The sequence below is a fragment of the Thamnophis sirtalis genome, unplaced genomic scaffold, assembly GCF_051295495.1.
Source record: "Thamnophis sirtalis isolate CommonGarterSnake01/CBP01778 unplaced genomic scaffold, rThaSir2_p1.2 scaffold_8, whole genome shotgun sequence".
Taxonomy (NCBI): Eukaryota; Metazoa; Chordata; class Lepidosauria; order Squamata; family Natricidae; genus Thamnophis; species Thamnophis sirtalis.
The window spans coordinates 29919400-29939502 of NW_028261388.1; the positions used below are offsets into that span (position 1 = coordinate 29919400).

Consider the following 20103-nt stretch of genomic DNA (forward strand, 5'->3'; position numbering starts at 1 on the left):
AGAATGGGAGCAGGGCAGCAGCGGCGGAGGGGAAAAGAGTCTGGAGTAGGTGGTTCTCTTCAGACAACCCCCCCTCCCCAAGGGGTTACCCAAGTTCATTCTGAGCAGGTGGATTTAGGCGGGGAGTTACTTAACGCTTGACCGCCAGTTTTCAAAAAAAAATAATCCCGCTTCCTATGTCTATTAAAGGAAGCGCCAATGTTTCTCTTTCTCCCCCCCCCCTCCGCGCTTCCCGCTCTCTCGCGCGCACTGCCTCTCCCCTCTCTTTTTCCTCTTTTCCTAACCAGACAGCGGGAGGGTTCTTGGCTCCTAGCCAGCCCAAAAGCCTCTAAGTGTTTTGCACTTGTTTCAGGGAGTCGCTGCCCGGCGATTTTTTTTCCCTCTCTCTCTCTCTCTCTCTCTCTCCTTCCTCCAGCATTTTCAGTAGAGAACAAAGAGTTCTTTACAAAGGAAAAGAGGGGACTGCGAGCTTGACGCTTAAGATGTTCCCCCCTCTGTTTTTAAGGTCCTCCCTCTCCTTTCGAACAGAAAAGAATCCGTAGCAGCACCAAAAGAAGAAAAAAGAAAAAGGATTTCCCCCCCTTCGTAATGCAAAAAAGGAGGAAATAGTTTCATTTTTTTTCTGTTAGCCCTTTTCAAAATAACATTTTTTTAAAGGAAAAAAAATGTAGCTGTTGCTTTGCTAACTTTTACCTGATGGGGGTTCCTTACATAAAAGTTAGGCTGTGTTCTCTGCCTTTTCTCTTCCTTCCTCCCTGTTTTCTTTTTTTTCTACTTCTCAAGGCATTTTACCTGGGCAATAGAGGTAAGGGGAATAGGAAAGATTCAATTAAGCAACATTAGGATGTGAATGGGAAATTCTGTCACTTTTGGCCACCTGGCCTTCAAAACTTAGTACTGTATGGAAGGAACGTGTGTATGGCTTGTCTGCTTCTGAATAAAAAGGTTTGCAAGGCTTTTCAGAATTGTAAATTGTTTTGCTATCTACTTGTCACTTTTGCACCTGGTTATATTTATATTACATGTTTTGGGCACACATTATATTTTATGTATATTAAAATATGTATTTGGATGTCTACGTAAACAGCATTACTTTGGTTAGTAATATAAATTAATGAATCAAATGATCGATTAGTCAAAAAAATATGCTACATAGAAGTATACTAAGACCAATAGTTTTTCATGCTATTAAATATATTTCAATCATGCAAGCTTCGGAACATTTATAAGCTCAAAAGGAGTTGCTTTTAATGAAAGTCATTCCTACTAATACCCATTTCTAATAAGAAAAAATGCTGTTTAGTAAAGCAAGTAGGAGTATGTGATTTGTATCATTGTGTCAAATATAATTTTAAATAGATGAAAAATATGAAGTAATTGTAGCAATTGTTTTAGGATACAAAGGCTGATAATATTACTAGTAATAGCTTTTTCTTTAAAGAGACGATAAGTTACATTTTTTGCACATTTTGGAATCTCACATATTTAATAGATATTATTTTGGAGGAAATATGTGTACACATGAGGTTGAAAGATAAGTTGTTGTACATTTTACTACTACAGTACTGCAGTAACTTTATTGCAACAATAAAAGTGAAACTAGCTACACCATGTAAATTATAAGTTACCTTAGGAACCCTCCCTACTCTTAGGACTCTCCATGAATGAACCTGAAATATTCTGTGGGGGGAAAAAGATGATTCAGAAATACTGGAAGCTAATATATTTGGCTTTCTAAAAACAGTAGAAATTGAGTAACTTTTAAATGTGCGTTATTTGCAATTATCTTCATGAAAATAAAATTAAATACAAAATTGCAATATTTCCATATTTATTGTTTTACATTAAAATATAATAAAATAAGTAATACCTTTGAACTTCGTTATTAATAGGAAGCTTATTTATATTTTCAGCCTTTTTTATTCTTTTGTTTGCTTTATGTTGTTCTGTAGAATGTATGTCTATTTTCTATCTGGAGTCTCAGAAGTAGCAACAGAAGGGAGTGATAGTCAGTGCCAAAATCTATATAAACCCCTTCTTACTAAGCGTAATCTTCCATCAGATACCTGCATGCAGAAAAGGAAGAAAGAGGATAGGTTTTTCCTGAGATTCTTTTTGAATCTAACCTAAGACTAGGGCATTCACAGTTGAGAAGAAAAGAGAGGGAAACAGATGAAGGAAGGAAAAAAAATAAAACGGAAAGAAAAGCTCTTTGAGCAGGAACACACTGGCTCTTTCTTCCTTCAAGCAATCCTTTCCAGCTCCTGGCGACATGTCCTGCGCTTTTAGATATCATATGACTCTTTAGCTGGGCTCCTGTTAGCAGAATGGGCCTGTTTTCCTTTAATTCTTTTTTCCCTGCTCCCTTCTGTGTTTCTGCCTATGTGTAATCTTTGCTTTCCTTTCCTTTTGTATGTGTTTCACATAAAGACAAAACAATTTCATTCCCTAATTTGATTTAACTTCCCAAATTTAGTTCATATAGGTGTGGGCTTACATTGCCTTTTCTTAAGTGTACATATTCATATGTTTACATATTTCTGACAGTCCTCCTTTGCAACAGTGTCTAGGAGTCAGCATTGCTAATGTAAGATACAATACTAGACTTTATATTAATATATAAATTAGATTTGCATAGTTATTTATACCTGTGTAAAATTTATGTCACCTTACTTTGAAAATTAACTTCCAAAGGTTTGTGATCTGTATGTATCCAAGTGGATTATAGTGGAAGTTCAGCCAGAAGTAAAGTCCTGCTGATGGCGGGGGGGGGGGGGGGGGGGGCTTATATTACTTAAAGTTACATAAAAATGTATGGATTTGTTAGCATTTTGAAATATATTTATTCCCACGGGTAGAAAAAAAATGTATGTGAATCACAAGTCTTAGGAAGTTCAAAATACTTTAGGAAAGTAAAATGTTTATAATCTTTATTTCTCCTTTGCTTAACTTCCCAGAAAAGTTCTTGTTAGTTTTTGCCATGATACAGTATATTTAGAGATTATAAATTTGATTTACTGCATTAGTTTTTATGTTGGACTTGCCTTATTATTTCATATAATTTAACATGTAATTCCAGGAAATCCAAATATTGATAGTGTTGCCATTTGGAATGTTGTAACTGAAAACATTTTGTGCTTCTGTTTCCTATGTATATTTACTTGAAAGTTATACAACCAACCAGTATTTTATATAAAATTGTACAGAATTGGGATATGTGAGAAACTTGTATAATAATCAGAAAACTATATAACAAATCACAGAATATAAATCTTCTTTAACAAATGCTATTTTCCATGCTGTCTTCTAAAATTGTTTTTGCATGAAGCTCCTTCAAATCCAACTTGTTACTGTGTATGTGTACTATATACAATCTATATATATATTTGAGAAAACAAATACTTAGTTGTCTAGAGTTAATTTCCCCCCAAAATTAAAAGATCCCATGTTCCATTTTGAGTCAAAAGATATATTTTAATTTTGTGAGCCAAATTGGATATGTATCATCTGTGTCTCATTAATCATTTATATACTGGCTTTTATTAACTCTGTTTCCATTAACACTACTAGTTTAAAATTCTGAGATCGTCCTTTTTTAGTAACTTCCTTTTCTGATTTTCCCCAAATAAATAATAAAATTAGAACACTTGCAGAAATATATATAATATCCGAAAAGGTGTTGGGAAACCTTTATTTCAAATTTCCTTTAGCTATATTTATTAGGTATCATTATTCAGCTTCCAGTCTCCATTCTTAAACAAGGAATAATGTATAACTTGTGAGGTAAGAAAATATAAGAGATGCATCTTAATGCTGCTTATACGTTTTAACAAAAAGTAAATCCAGTGTTGACCCATTATAGTATCATACTTCATATCCTGAAAAAGCAGACTTTTCTTCAGAAATTATGACCTCTTGTAATAATTTTAAGCCATTTTCAAATATTTCTTTTCTTCCCTCTTGACCTATTCTCTGCCATATAAATATGACTAGAAACTCTAATTAAATGCAAAGATTTTGTTTGGTTTTGCATTAAAGCTTCATTTAATATCGACATATCAATTCTTTTTTTCCTGTTTAGAAAAAATGATTTTGAAAGTAAGCACAATACATGATATACATATGTGTTTTTATATGTACCATAATTACATTATTCATTGATTTATCTGCCTATGTCAAGGCTGTGAGTGTGACTAATCTACACTATTCAGCATGTAAATACATATTTGTGACATTTTCTCATAAGCAAGGATAGAAAGAAATTCTGTCTTCTGATTTTATGAATTCCCAACAATTCGACAGTGACACATGTTCAATGTATATATTTATTCCTCAGTGTATCTGATAATATTTTCTTGAAAAACTTCAGTTTGTCCTTTGGAAAGGTAAATATTTTCCTGTCCTGCAATAAAGTGTTACTTTTGTTGATTTGTCAATCAGTACAAATGAGAGTAAAATTACAATTGAGAGCCTTAACGATAGAAAGAAGTTCTGTATGTTATGCTTAACAGAGTTTGTTTTGATTTTTAGTAATGAACATGGAAGTCTGTGATAAACTATCCAAATATATATGGTTGGATTTTGGCCAAGTGGAAAACTAGCTTATGTTACATGAGTGTCATTGGTACATATCAGTATAGTTTAAAGGCCAGTAACAAGATAACTACTAAAAATATAATAGATTCTCCTTTAGCATGATAAGCATTAAAGTTTCACAGATTTATAATGAAATATTTTCCTGAAATATAATAGTGTCTATAGAAATAAAACGTAGCGGTGATTCACTAGTGATAAGCCTCATTTGAGGCTTATCATAGGAAGCTTTGTAGTTTGGGTTCAGTTTTGCTGTTCTTAATATTACATAAATAAAACATTTCTTCCTAGGAATCAGTGACTGTAATCTTACTCTTATTTACCTATACGTAGTTCCTTCAAACCAAGGCTTATTTTTGCATAAGTTTATATTGTTAGAACTTTGTTTTCAGGTAATACTTACACACTAATATGCTCTCCTTTTTATTTAAGAATAATATATTGGACAAAATAATGTCAAAGGAGTATAGATGTGATTTTATATTAAACTATAATTTTTCACCATTGTTAATTCATAATATAGCATTGCCTTTTTTAAAACATCAGATATATTGTTTGAAAAATACTTGGTACGTCTTAACACTGGCTCATTTCAACACTGCCTTAAGTTTTGAGACTAATAAAAGTTCAGATTTAAATGTTACTATTCAACTTTTTTGTGTTGTACAGTATATTGCCCATTGATTTTCTTAACTTTTCTTAACTTTTTTTCTCCTGAAGTTACAAAATACAATTTTTATATTACAGCTGAGATGTGTAAAGGCTATTGTTCTCAGTGAATTTTTGAACTGAACTGGGTCCTTCTATTAAAAATTCTCTTGGCATACCTGAGAGACTCATTTAATACTCAAGTCTTTTAAAGTTCTGACCATATTATGAGTAGCAAAGGAACTAGTTTGTTAATGCAATCTTTTCATTACTCTAAATAATACAATTTCTCTGTGATCTGTTAATCTCTACCACGTATCCCAGAAAGCATACAGATGTAGCGTGAGGTTTAAGGTTTTAAGGTTTTATTGGGATTTATATGCCGCCCTTTTCCCTGAGGGGACTCAGGGCGGCTTACAACCACAGGGGAGGGGGGTGCAAGGTCAAAAACAAAACAATATGTGCACAAAGAAAAAATAATAAAACACAACTTTCATTCAGCGATCAAACACTCGGGCGGGTAATTGGAAACCTATCCCCAGGCCTGCTGGGAGAGCCAGATCTTGAGGGCTGCGCGGAAGGTCTGGATAGTGGTGAGGGTACGGATCTCCATGGGGAGCTCGTTCCACAGGGTCGGGGCGGCAACAGAAAAGGCTCTCCTCCGTGTGGTCGCCAGTCGACATTGACTGGCAGATGGAATTCGGAGGAGGCCCAGTCTGTGCGATCTAATTGGTCGATTTAGGGAGGTAATCGGCAGAAGGCGGTCTCTCAAGTACCCAGACCCGCTACCATGGAGTGCTTTAAAGATGGTCATCAGTATCCTGAAGCGCACCCGGAGACCAACAGGCAGCCAATGCAGCTCGCGGAGGACAGGTGTAACGTGGGCGAACCGCGGTGCGCCCACTATCACTCGCGCGGCTGCATTTTGGACTAGCTGCAGTCGCCGGATGCACTTCAGGGGCAACCCCATGTAGAGCCCATTGCAGTATTCCAGTCTAGAGATCACAAGGGCTCGAGTGACTGTTGTGAGAGCCCCCCGGTCTAGGTAGGGCCGCAACTGGCGGACCAGGCGAACCTGGGCAAATGCCCCCCTGGTCACAGCTGACAGCTGGTGATCGAAAGTCAGCTGTGGGTCCAGGAGGACTCCTAAGTTGCGGACCCTATCTGAGGGGTATAAAATTTGACCCCCCAGCCTAAGCGTTGGTATATTAGCCAAATTATTGGGGGGGAAACACAACAGCCACTCGGTCTTATCCGGGTTGAGTACCAGTTTGTTAGCACTCATCCAGTTCCTAACGGCCTCCAAACCCTGGTTCATCACGTCCACCGCTTCATTGAGTTGGCACGGGGCGGACAGATACAATTGCGTATCGTCCGCATATTGATGGTATTTTATCCCGTGCCTCCGAATGATCTCGCCCAGCGGTTTCATGTATATGTTAAATAGTAGGGGGGATAGGACCGAACCCTGAGGTACCCCACATGTTAGGGGCCTCAGGGACGATCTCTGCCCCCCGACCAACACCGACTGCGACCTGTCCGAGAGGTAGGAGGAGAACCACCGCAGAACAGTGCCTCCCACTCCCACCTCCCGCAGTCGTCGCAGAAGGATACCATGGTCGATGGTATCGAAAGCCGCTGAGAGGTCAAGGAGAACCAGGATGGACGCATAGCCTCCATCTCTGGCCCTCCAGAGATCATCGGTCAATGCGACCAAAGCGGTTTCTGTGCTGTAACCAGGTCTGAAGCCGGACTGGAAGGGGTCAAGATAGCTAGCTTCCTCCAAGGCCCGTTGAAGCTGAAAGGCCACCACCTTCTCAACAACCTTCCCGATAAAGGGAAGGTTGGAGACAGGACGAAAGTTGTTTAAGATGGCTGGATCTAACGATGGTTTCTTCAGGAGGGGTCTCACCACCGCCGTTTTAAGTACGGCGGGGAAGTGCCCCTCCCGAAGGGAGGCGGTGACAACCGCCTGGATCCAGCCATGTGTCACCTCCCTGCTGTTAGCCACCAGCCAGGAGGGACACGGGTCCAAAATACAAGTGGAGGCACTTACAGCTCGAATGGCCTTGTCCACATCCCCAGAGGCAACTTCCTGGAACTCAACCCAGAGCTGATGTAACAAGTAATCCTCCTGTGACTCAGCTGGACCTACTGCGGTGGAGTCCAAGTCCGATCGAAACCGAGCTACTTTGTCCGCCAAGAATTGAGCATAATCCTCAGCCCTACCCTGCAAGGGGTCTCCCGCATCCCTCCTATTAAGGAGGGAGCGGGTTATCCTAAACAGGGCGGCTGGGCGCGACTCGGCGGACGCAACCAAGGCAGAAATATAAGATCTTTTTGCGGTTCTTAATGCTCGGACATAGTCCTTGGTGCAGGTAGTTAAAAGTGCTCGGTTCGCCTCGGACCTATCGGACCTCCACTGGTGCTCTAGGCATCTCCTCCGGCGTTTCTTCTCCCGGAGTTCCTCGGTGAACCAGGGAACTCTCCGGGATCCACTGACCCGGAGGGGCCGTAGCGGCGCAATCCGGTCGAGAGACTCCGACGCCGCCGAGTACCAGGCGGCAGCCAGAGTCTCCGCCGAACTGTGGGCGAGAGTATCAGGAATAACCCCAAGCTCCGTCTGGAACCTCAAAGGGTCCATAAGTCGCCTGGGGCGGAACCACCTGGTCGGTTCCTCCTCCCTACGGTGGGGGTATGGCCTCCGGAAGTCAAGCCTCAGTAGGCAATGGTCCGACCACGACAGGGGTATGATCTCATTACCCTTCAGACCAAGATCACACATCCAGTTTCTTCTCCTTTCCTGCAGAAAATAAGTTCTATAATTATTTTTCTGGCCAGAGAATCAGGATGTACCAAAGAAAATTATGTGTGTTTAGAAAGTTGCCAAAAGCTTTGCCTGGGAGGGGATCAGCTGTTGTTTTTCTTTAAAAAGAAATTAAGTACTTTCCGAGTCCTGAACATATTCTTAGCATTACAGAGATCATACAGCAATCTTAGATAGGACAACGTAATAAAGATGTAACAAGTAAAATAGGACAAATTCTATTCATTTTATCGTCCGGACATTCATTTTTTCCCTGAAATAATAGTAGGATACATGAAGGTTTTTCTTTTTTTTAAAGTTACATTTTACTTTATTTTTTACTTCAACTTTCTCACTGATGGGAATTCCTTTTTCTTCTTCCTTTTATACGTTACTTTTATATCCTAGGTTGTAATATCTGCATCATTCTCTAAGAATTTTGTTATATGATGATTAGTAGTTTCAAATTATGAAGTGCACTTTAAAATTATGAAACTTAAGGAAAAACTATATATTATTAACTTTTAATATCATACATTTTTTTTAAAATTCAAATAGATAAACTATTTAAAAATATCTAAGATATAAATATGCATAACAAGCTGCTATCAAAATGGCTACATTTCACTGAAAAGCACAAATATGGGAGAACCCGAATGAGGATGGACATTTTGAGTTAAGAACTTTAACCAATCATATTTTGTTGAATCAACCTGGTCATTGTTTGGGAATGTTGGGAGCTGTAGTTCAGTAATATGAACTGCAGATTCAGAATACTTGATAGAGCCATCATTTAAAAAACAAAACAAAACTTCAACACCCTTCCAACAATTCTATAATAATTAGTGATGTTGAGTTTTATGATAATTTCAAATATGAATCTTGAATGAAACTTTAATCCATTATATCTTGTTGAATCAACTTGGCCATTCATAGGGAATTTTGGGAGTTGTAGTTCAGTAACTTCAACTACAGATTTAGAATGCTTGATATAATTGTTTTTAAAAAACACCCTTTAAACAATTCTATGATAGTGATATTGACTTAATTTTTTTATTGTATGATTTTGTTATTTGAATTACTTTTGAATTTTTTAGTATTCAGTTGCTGAGAATTTATTTCTATTTCTTGAAAATTCTGGCATCACTTTTGTGATAACATTTCTGATTTGATTTCAATCAAATCAAAAACAGACATTTTTCTTCAGGAAATACTTGTGTGAAGATATAAGTGACTTACTAAAGATTAATGTAGACAAGACAAAATTGCCTAAAGCTGGTGTATCTTTGATATGGTTATATTTCCCATAAAGAACACATTTTTTATAGACTGGAGCACTTGTTAAAACATATTGTTGCAATGTTGCTAGATAGCAGTTGTGTGTTTGATTAGTGCTTTTTATCAGTCTGATAAGTTGCCTGCAGTCATTTCCATCAAATCAGGGTTTGGTTCAGGAGATTCAGGTTACAAAAATTTCCCATGTGGATTACTGCAGTATGCTAGGTGTGGTTATCTTTAAAGATTGTTCAGAAATTGCATCTTAATTCAAAATTCTGCAGCCCACTAACGTATGTAGATGAGCCATAAGAGGCAAATTACTCTTTTCTTAACACACCTGCACTGATTGCCTGTTTGCTTTCTAGACCCATTTCTAAATGCTAGGAGAGACTTTTAAAGTATTGAACATCCTGCATATATTAGGTTGTGCCTTTTCCTTACTCTGTGTTCATGTGTCACTAGTTCTGTAGGAAAGGCCTATTTTCTTTCTATCTTTCATAATCTATAAACTTTAGTTGTAGAAATGCATCAGGCTTTACTATTTTATCAACAACTAAGAAATAGGTTTTTCCCCCAGAAAGTTCTCCTAGCTATACTGTTTGAAATAAAAGCATTGTTTAATAAAATTGTTCCATTCTGTTTTTGTTTAATTTGCTGTAATATGTTTTTTTTTCAGACATTTGTTTGTGAGTTGCAATTTAGGTACTTCTATAAATTCTTTAGAATTATTAATAAATTTCCAGAGATTGTCATATAAGTACTTAAGTAAATACATTCTATTTTACAGGTGAACAAGCATTGTCACACAGCTTTGTTGAGGTCCATGTTGGCCAGGCTACATAACAACCAGAGCAGAATTTGCAGTCATTCATCCTGAGCTCTTGTTCTGATTCTAGGGCCCACACTTGTTCTTCAAATGTAAGTTGGACTTGCTCCATTTGTTATATTTTCTATTAAATGTCATGTATTTTTCTTTTTTCATTTTATTATTTCAATATTTTAAACTTTGCTCTGTTAAAAAGTTGGTCTTGAATCTACATGTGGATCAGCTGTTATAACCACACATTTGTTTGTCATTTGTTAATGCCTAATCATTCAGAAATATGGTATGTAGAAATGCTTGTTTTGCAGATGGTGAAGATACTGCTATTTATCTGTGCTTAAGTGTTGAGAAGATCAATTGGCAGAGATACAACCCTAATCCAGACTTCATTCAAGGGAAACATCTATTTAAAACTGTGGCTTTCATCCTCATATTATCAATATTTATGCTATACATGTACAAACATTAGTATTATATTTTGTATGTTTAAAAACCCAAAATTATTTTGTGGTAAAATATTTCAGTACATAGGATTGATCTATATTAATACTAGCAGTGGCTGGCTTCACAGAATATACATAATGGCTTTTATTACAGAATAATTTTATGAAAATGTTAATGGTGGCATTCTTAGATTACATTTAAAAAAATATTTATTTTTTATATTTTGAAGTTACATGTGAGTTTTTCTCCCAACAGAATTTATTAGGTATTTTCTGATTCTAGAAAATAAAATGGCTTCAATTCGTTTTTAAATTTTTGCTTACTGAGAAATCATTTTTCTATAATGGTATAGAAAATGAAAATATTTTTATTACTTTTTTACACAAATCATGTTGTAATTGCATAGTTTACACAATTAATGTAAAACAGTAATTACAATGATTGCATCCCGAACAAAATATGTATACTCTGGAGATTAGAATTTAACTGGATTTTTAAATCATCTAATCTAATGTCTTCTTCAGTGCAGGAAATCCAGACTAAAGCATATTGTATGATGTTGAGAAAGCATATCAATGGTTTACTAGAAAACCTCCAGCAAAACTGAGTCTACCTTCTTTCCCAATTGTTTGTTAAACTGCTCTTGCCATGAAGCAGTTTTTTTTCTACTGTTTAGTCAAAATCTATCCTTTTGTAACATAAACCATTAGACCTAGACTAATTCAGGAGCAGGTCCTTGCCCTCTACTTGTAGCAGTCTGTTATTTTCTAGGCTACTGTTTTTAGAGAAATTTCCTTCAAAGGGAAAATAGAAGATAACAGTTAAAATTGACTAGCTACATTTAAGTGTCTCCTTTTTTTATTGAATGAGGTGTCTCTTATGTAATTTTAGTACATATTTTCTAACAAAAATGTTTACAAAGTTGAAGGCCCATGAGATCTCTGCTTTTACTTTTAAAAAAGATGTAAAAGAAAAGGAACATTTTATTTTAAAGGTCTGCAATATGAATCCACATTCATTAATGCACAGCAAGCAATAGATAAAGAAGGTACATGTAATCAATCTTTTCCAAGAACAACATGTACCATCTTGTCTTAACTCTAGGTTTTTGTCTGCACCTGCTGAAAAATTGCATTTCTTGTTTTGCTCATTTCCTCCTTACTGTTCTTTTTCCTAAGTAGTTTGAAAACGAATAGATCCAATAAAGAGGAAATCCAAGCTAATTATATATTAATCATAGTGTCATCAAGACATTCCTAACTCTTCTTACATTTCTAACACTAGAGCAGAATTGGTGCAAAATCTGGAAGTATCCAGGATCAGATTAGCAAAGAATAAACAGGAACCTGTAATTTCTATGTCCCAGAATGTATTATACTATTTTTTAAATAAAAATTTTATTTTCAGACAAACATAAACACACAACACATATAACATAAAAGCCTCTTCAATTACACACAGTGTGTCGATTGGTTACAAAGTCTTTCTGTGTTCTTTCCGTAGTCCTCACTTGAATTTTATCAAAAATTACATATTGACAATCAACATATCTTTGTATACATTGTTATTATCCTTCCTCCTATTCTAAGTCATTCTATCATTTTACTGTTGATAACATTCTCTAATAGTTTCCAATTCCATGTTTTTCCCATTATTAGTATCAATCTAATATACATGTGTAGAAATTGTTATAATTATTAAACATCCATTAAGCCCAGCTGTTATTACATCCTTACAACATAAGGCATATTAAATTTGAAGTAAATTTATATTATAACCTTTTATTACATTATCCTGAAATCATCCAATGATATTACATCTTTACCGTGTTTCCTCAAAAATAAGACAGGGTCTTATATTTTTTTGACCCACGAAATATGGGCTTGGGCTTATTAGAGGGAGAGGGCTTATTATTTTTCAGGTGCAGGAAGCAGCAAGCCCACCAGCCCCACCCTCTCCATCCCACCATCTGCTTGCCTGTGGCCACAATGACCCAAATTCTCCTTGCATCCTGGCCTTCGCCTGCCCTGCTTGCTGGCCGCAGAACAGCTGACTGTGCTGCTCTGCCTCGCGGGGGGCTTTTCCTGGCAGAACGAACGAACACACACAAACACCCTCCCCCTCCAAGGCAGCCACATCCCTTCACTAACTTGCTTTCCAGCTCCATTCTCCGCTCCATGTGCAGGGCAAGAAAAGTAGACTGTGTGCCTATGGTAAAAAAAAATACCAGAAAATACCTTCCAAGTTCTCACAAAAAAAAGATCTCGCGAAGTTGGAAGTAGTCCCACAAACTACTTTTCTTGCCCTGCATATGGCAGTGGAGAATGGAGCAGGAAAGCAGGTTAGTGGAGGGATGTGGCCTCCTTGGGAGGGGGGTGGGGATCTCTTTCTTATACACACATACACACCATCCTTTCCTTGGGAGCTCTGCACAGACGCAGAGGAGGTTTCGGATAGAGCATTTGGGGGATATGCGTCTGCTCTGAGATCCCAAGGAAAAAATGATTGCCAGGAAAAGGGGGGGGGATTTTGCCTCTTATCCTGTTCTGAGTTTGTGCTGAGCTTCAGAACAGGGTAAGAGGAAGGAAAATCTCCCATCCCCATTTTCAAGCCGTTCAGAAAAATGCCTCATTCCGAGCCTTCAATCCGGCAATCCTGGAATATGCTGAAGGCTCGAAATGGAACGTTTTTGCAAACCGTTTGAAAATATGGAGGGGGGGATATTCCTGCTTCTCCCCCCCCCCAACCTGCAGATTGTCCTTTCAAAGATGAGTTTCACCAAGACAAAGAGGTGGCTGAAGGCAGCATTTGTGTTGCCTTCATCTTGGTGAAACTTCTCTTTGAAAGATGATCTGCAGGTGGGGGGAGATTTCCTGTACTTCGGCAGCAGCGTCCACTCGCATGGCTTCTTCCGATGTCCCAGGTGTATTGATTTCCATGTCTTTTTTTCCTGTTCCGTGGACGGAATTGCGAGCTGTGATTGTCACCGTTAGGCAAGGATGGCATGAGGCATTTGAGTTGTGTTGCTTGGCCTCCAGCTTGTTTGCTGGAGGCAGAGGCCTGAGCTGCACCCGCGAATCAACTGTTTTGTGAAGGGAGCGGCCCAGCTGATCCGATTAAGGGGCCAAGAAGCCCTGAGGTGACCCGGGAAGGGAAGGGCTGCCCCCTGTTCTGGCTAAAACCACCCCTTCACTAGGGCTTATTTTCAGGGCAGGGTTTATATTTTGCCCACTGCGAAAATCTGGCATGGCCTTAGTTTCAGGACATGTCGTATTTTCAGGGAATTCTATATAGAATTGTTTAATCTTTTATAAAAAGGCTTTTCAACATCATCTCTGTGATCCTCACTAACAGTTTGTATAAGACTTCATATCAATCTAGTATATATAAATGCTTTGTTATCGTTATTAATTATTTATTTGACTATAGCTGTTATTATGTACATTGCACTCAAAATATAACTATATTTAACTAAATTTATTGTGACATTCTATTATTTTAGCATTGATAACATTCTCTAATAATTTTCAATTCCAGGTTTCCCCCCATTATTAGTATCATCAATCTAATATACTTCTATACAAATTGATATAATTATTAAACATCCAATAAGCCTAGCTATTATTATATCCCTTCAACATAAAGTATATTAAATTTAAATAAATTTATATTATAACATTTTATTATATCATCCTGAAATCATCCAATGATATTACATCTTTATATTCTATTCTATATAAAATTGCTTAACTTTTATACAAAGGCTTTTCAACATCATCTCCATATCCTCACTTACAGTATTGTATAAAATTTCATATTATCAATGTAGTATATATAAATGCTTTGTTATCATTATTAATCATTTATTTGACTATACCTATTATTACGTTGTACATAGCACTCAAAATTTAACTACATTTAACTAAAATTTATTGTGACATTTCATTTCATCATCCTGTATCCTTCCAGAGATACTGTCTCTGGATAGTGTATCTCTCGCCATTTGTAAAGTCTGTATTCTAAATGTTTTCTTGATAAGTCTTATGTGGACTTCTCTTAAGAACTTGTTGTTCATTGCATGTCTTACAAGAATTCGAAACCCTTTATCTGCTCTTTTTATCAGCTTCACTTTTGTTATCATTAGAGCTTTTGCCAAGTTTATTTTAATTATTTCTGCCAAATTTTATCTCCTTTCTTCATCTATTTTCTGACATCCGAAATGAAGATCCGGTTCATCAATTTCTCCTTTCCATATTTCACACTTGTCATTTCCCTCCACTCTCAGTTTTCTGCCAGTGTCAACAATTTTCTTATCACTTTCATATGTCTCTGTTATTTTTTCAGCTCTGTCCTCAAACTTCATCGCTGTCCCCGTACTTTCTATATTTTGATCTATAATTTCAAGTCTCTTTTCAATTCTCTCTAATTATTAAAACTTTTTGAATTTCTAAAAAAATTCTTTGCAAAGTTAGTGCCTTTTCTTCTTCACGTTGTGCCATTTTCCAGTTTATAAACACTGCCAAAACATCCGAGACTTTTTAGGTCAAACAAATTCATTGGAGTTTTTTAAATCAAAGCTTTCTCTTTCCTTCAAAGGAATACCTGTATCAACAAAACGTTTTCACTGAGCCTTTTAGTAAACAAAGCTTATAGCTTTATCAGATATTGCCAAGCCTCTAGCCACTAGATGGCAGTGTTACTTCTTTTCCATCTGTTTCTGCCTCTCTGTCCAAGAGAGGGGGAAAAAAAAGTGTAAAAATTACGCTCCGTCCCAGCCTTACAAGAGAAGAAGCTTTTAATCCACGAATACAAAAAATGGAGAAAGTATAGAGGAAGAAAGAAAAAAAAAGAGACCAGTCCAGTTTAAAAGTAAGAGGCATTTGTTAAGAGTCCATCCATAGAAAACAAACAAAGTTAAGGTAGAAAAGATAACACAATCATCTTAAACCAAAGTTAATTCGCTGCTTATTTTCTTCTGTCTTCAATTTTATTTTAAATTCCAATTCTTTTGGGTTTTCCCTTCTCTAATAATAAAAATTTTTCTCACCAATTCAACTGCTTCTGTTTCAGAGGCTTGTCCCAACCTTTGGCAGCCATTTTGGTTGCTTCTCTTGTAGCTGGCAAAAAGAGCTTTCTCCTGGATCAATCAGGGGCTTTGCGATGCCCCTGAGATCAGCAGGACATGCTCTTCTCTATCACTGTTCCTTCAGAACAGTTTAGGTCCAAAAGGACTGTCCAGAAACAGAGATATTGACAGCAATCCTGGAGACCCAATATTGCATGTCGTGTCATTGCGACTTCAAGCACCACCCATCAGAATGTATTATACTATTGTTGCATCCTGAAATTCATATTGGTCTTCTTTATAATTGCAAAAAACACTGGTAGATTATATTATGATATTTATAGTAAACTTCCTTCCCATCTGAGAGTTCTACTGTAGCAATTTACTTCATTGCTTCCCATTGTAACATTCTGCTTATTATTTTTTAAATGATTAGCAAGGAATGATCAAGTGATATTTTAACTTGTTAAACTCATTGGTTTGGAGTCTAAGATAGGAAGTAGCAACTTCTGTCTCTCTTTCAGTATTCAACTAAGCAACTTATATTTTATGCTTCTATCCTTCTTTTAGGAAGACCCAATTACTAGCCATATTAAACTGAGATCAATGTAGAAGAAAAATAGATAATAAACTTTGCATCATGAACTTATGTACTAGTTTAAATTAGGATCTAAAAAAATTAAAATGTGATTTTGTATGTAATAAGAACATTAATTTCAGATGGCCATGTATAAACATCCCTAAACCAGAATTTGTTAAAAGATGCCATTTGCCAATCAATCATAGAGGAACTAGGGAGTGGAGGCTTGAGGGTGGGTAGTTTAATAAGTTTTATCATAGAGTGTATTTTTTTTTAAAAAGTGTTTAAATTCTGTGTTTTCTGAAGTCACTTACACTGTGAGTTGGATGACTAAATAAATATGCTAAATAAATAAACACGTAAACAAATACTAAAATATAGATATTGAGATTCACATTTAAGTAAATATTAAGATATATACCATATTATGAAATAAGTGTGGTTCACCATCTTTCCATACAGTTAAATAGTTTGAAGCTATTAGTAATAATTTAATTAAAAATAAGTCCATTAAAGTAATTGGACTAACCTAGAAATAGTAAAAAAATGTTTATGAGTATATTTGCTACTTTTGATGTTTCTGGTAGGTAGCTGAATCATCCTGATGGCATGCAACAGGAACCAGCTGTTGAGAATATTAAAATGCAAGCATTTATTCCTCTAGAGAGACAGTAACATCTGCAAAGTTTTCCTGTCTTGATAATTCCACAGAGCATTCCCTAGTAGTTTTAATTTTTTTTCATCTTTCTGCAATTGATTTGGATCTCTTTTTGTTTCATAATATGTCAAGGAATATTACACTATGTGATTGTTACTGGGATTAAAAATAAAATTAGTTTAGGAAGAGTTATAATTTTAAATATGGGAGATACAGTACATTATTGGTGTAGAAAGAAAATGAGTGATTCTATGTGACATAAATCATTTTTGCTTCTGGTATGTAGTATATTAATGATGATAGAATGAAGAAATAGGCGCTATACAGGTAATTCAACAGATTCCATTTCTGCAATATTAGTGTGAATAATGTTTAAAAAATTTCTAAAAAGTTGTATCCCATTTCTGTGCTTTTTCTTAATTTACCTTTACTTATTCAAACTAATATCCTGGTCTTTGATTAATTCTCTTCTAATTACTTCTGGGTTTAAAATTTTCAACATTATAGCTATATAAACCATCTACAGTTAAAATGAAATACAAATGAAACAAGTTCATTGCGTCTAATTCAAATTTCATTGCTTGCAATAGGACTTGGGTTTAATAATTTAACTAAGCTGTACTGTTGTGAAAAAACTGCTAAAATGTGTACGTTAAATAAAGACATAAACACAATATTTAAATACCAAGAGAATTACTTGAATGTAATGTGTATAGAACTACCAAAGATCCAGTTGGGTTTAGTAGTTAAGGCACCTGGTTAGAAACTGGGAGACAGTGACGTTTAGACTGCCTTAGGCAGAAAGCTAGTTGGGTGGCCTTGGCATAGTCAGTCTCTCTCAAGCCGGAAATGGCAAGCCATTTCCAAAATCTTGCCAAGAAAACTGCAGAGATTTGTCCAGGCAGTCACTAGGAGACTCAAAGACAAACACACACACACTAAAAAAGAACTATGAGGGATAAGAGGTATTGATAGAATAGGAATGTTAAGAGGCAATATAGGCCCATAAATCTGACCTAAAAAGAGGCTGTGAACCAATTCAGGATTGTAAAATAAAAATATTTATTTTTATCTCTTAGATTTCTAGTACCCATTCTATCTTTTGTTCATAATATTAGTATAACATAGATAGCATTCCATCCTCCAGTTTTTTCCTACAACTATATTTAGGAATAATTAGGCTGAAAGAAAGGATTGACTTAAACATGGAAACTCCCAATCCCAGTCCAATATCTTAAACATTGCATTTTAAACACCACACTTATACATTGTAGATATTCTTAATCCATTCGGTTCTTGGTCCATAGTAGGCGGTATGATGTTGCTTTGTTTACTGACTTTTTCCAAGCCTGGACAACTACATTATACTATTCTCTGCAATATACATTGTCAAAATACAATGAAAAATATGCTGATGAGTAGACACAAGACCCATACCTTGCTTGGTACCATGAAACTTACTGTATAAAGTATCAAGCTACTGAAGCCAGCTAAAAGTTTTATATCATCCATGTAAGACTTTCAGCTGGCCTCAGTAGCTTGATCTTTATACGGTAAGTTTCATGGTACAAAGGAAGTAATGGGTCTTGTGTCTAATCGTCAGTATATTTTACATTGATGTATTTGAATTACATCAGCCATGTCAGGGTTCTGCTTTGGAGTTCCATTTTTACTTCCTTTTGCATTTGGTTAAGAGCTGACTATTTTAAACAGAGCGCTTCTGAACTATTTACTTTACTGTATTTAATTCTTTTCATGGCCAGTCCTGATTTTATATTTTATTATCTATACAGAACCACAAAGGAAGGAGAAAATCATCTAATTATACAATATTGAAGGCATTGTAGCAGTTTATCCAAACTGGATCAGTCACTGGTAGCAGAGATTTAGTCTTCCGAGTTTTTCAACTCATGATGGAGCCCATCTTCAGGAAACTTCTCTCTACCGGAAGTTTTCTGAAAACTTCTTTCTACATTTTACACATTCTGGTATAGAGAACTTCTTTGAGGATGGACTTCAGCAAGAGTCCAAAAGCTCGGAAGATTAAACCTCTGGTTCCAGTGAACAATGCAGATTGGATCCTGCAATATTATCCTGGGACATGTATATTTGCGTTCATTCATAAGACTCTTTAATACAAAATTGTACAACCACATATTTCAACTGTTTATATAACAACGCTTTGGCTAGTAGTTAATTACCTACTATTTTTAATACATGAATATGTCATAAATTAATGTTATTTTACTTCTCACTTACACTGCTTTTCACCAATTAAATGTCCAGTACAATTTATGTATACATCGTTATACTCTTAAGAATCACACCCTGCTTTTTATTTGGAGTAAATGTTTTGCATAACTAAAAAGCAAAGCAGTTGCCATGTAAACAGCATAATTCCCATTTACAGGAAATTCATGCTTGATTCTACCTTGGATTATTCATAGGCTTCATACTATATGCATTTTACTATGCAACGATCTGATAGGCTGTCAAACATTCATGGTTTTGATAACATCCTAAATATACAAAGGAAGAGTTCTCTATTGTAAAGTTTATTAATAGTCTCTTCTCAGAATTTAATAGTCTAGGGAAAGTTCTTGTAGAATAAGTTGTTTCTAACTAGCAGACAGTTTAATGTTGTTTTTGATATCCGCAAGAAATTCAATAAATAAAGTTAATATGTTGGATCTAATGTTTTAAAGGGGGTGATTTAAATATATGGTCACCTTAGAAATGTATTAATTAGGGAATTGTTCTTATATGCATGCATACATATAAACATATACTCGTGTTTTTAAAAAACAACTCTAATAGAATAACCTTGGAGATCTTCTAGTCCAAGTCCCTGCTCAAGCAGAAGACCTTACCATTTCAATATATGATTGTCCAATCTCTACTTAAAAACTTCTGAAGGTCAGAAAATTGTCCATAGTTCTAGATTGATTCATCAATTCCACCTTCTTCTTTTTTCAAGTGCTTTGGAGAATAGATTGACCCCCTCTTCTTTGTTGCAGCCCCTTAGATATTGGAACACTGCAATCATGTCAGTCAGATTCCTTTCTTTCATTTCTTTTAAAATATCTTCTCTTAGTTCCTATTAATATGAAACATGTCTGCTGAGAAAACAATTTAGGGAAAGCATGTAGAGCATGGATTCTGGAATTCTTTCATACAGCAGTTAGCATTAAAATATATGGGGTTTTTT

General features: G+C 36.0%; 1 protein-coding gene across 8 annotated transcripts in view; it reads left to right on the forward strand.

The window, feature by feature from the left end:
- ZBTB20 (zinc finger and BTB domain containing 20) overlaps positions 1 to 20103 on the forward strand; it is a 513951-nt gene that overhangs the window by 419252 nt on the left and 74596 nt on the right. For 7 of the 8 annotated variants that reach the window (XM_087721324.1, XM_087721325.1, XM_087721323.1 and 4 more), the window contains one exon: positions 10113 to 10243. The gene's annotated coding sequence lies outside the window, so the exon portion shown is untranslated. Of the gene's footprint in view, positions 1 to 466; positions 806 to 10112; positions 10244 to 20103 lie in introns of those variants that run through there. The other variant, XM_014064207.2, reaches the window with a different exon arrangement.